An 812-nucleotide genomic window follows, 5' to 3' on the forward strand; every position below is an offset into this window, starting at 1 on the left:
CCTCCCCCGCTCGGTGTCACCAAAGTCACCTCCCCCGGCCCCGCACGCCCCAAGTGGGTCCCGCTGGCCGAGCTGCACCCGGGGGTGACAACGGCGGTGACACCGGGGGTGGCACCGGGGGTGACACCGGGGGGGGCGGCGGCTTCCAAATGGGTTCCAATAGGGGGGGCTCAGCCCCTCCCCCCACAGCCGGCACCGCCCGGCACCGAGGGGGGGGCGGCGGCCACCAAGGCCATTCCTGAGGCCACCAAGGCCACTCCTGATGTCACCAAGGCCATTCCTGAAGCCACCAATGCCACCCCTGAGGTCACCAAGGCCACCCCCGATGTCACCAAGACCACCCCCGAGGGGACGGCTGAGGAGAAGCCGGCCGAGGGGACGTCACCGGGTGTCACCAAACCAGCCCCAGGTGACACCAAGGTGGCTTTGAGTGACACCAAGGTGGCTTTAAGTGACACCAAGGTGGCCAACGGCGACGCCAAAGCGCCGGCGTCACCGTCCCATCCCGTCACCAAGGCCGCGTCCCCGACCGTCCCCAAGGTGGAGGTGACCCCCCCGCCCGCCCCCAAGGCCGCGCCGCCGTCCCCGAACGTCCCCAAATCGCCGGCGCCGCCGTGCGACCCCAAATCCGCGCCCGGCTCTGTCCCCAAAGCGTCACCGGCGCCGTCCCCTGACCCCAAATCCGCGCCCGGCTCTGTCCCCAAATCGTCCCCCGAGCCCAAAGCCGCGTCGTCGCCGTCCCCGAGCGCCGCCCCCCGCGCGTCCCCCGCGCCCTCGCGGCCGTCACCGCGCTCGGGGACCTTGGGGACGCC

This window comes from Pyrgilauda ruficollis, unplaced genomic scaffold (genome assembly GCF_017590135.1).
Source record: "Pyrgilauda ruficollis isolate IOZ18807 unplaced genomic scaffold, ASM1759013v1 scaffold2710, whole genome shotgun sequence".
Lineage (NCBI taxonomy): Eukaryota > Metazoa > Chordata > Aves > Passeriformes > Passeridae > Pyrgilauda > Pyrgilauda ruficollis.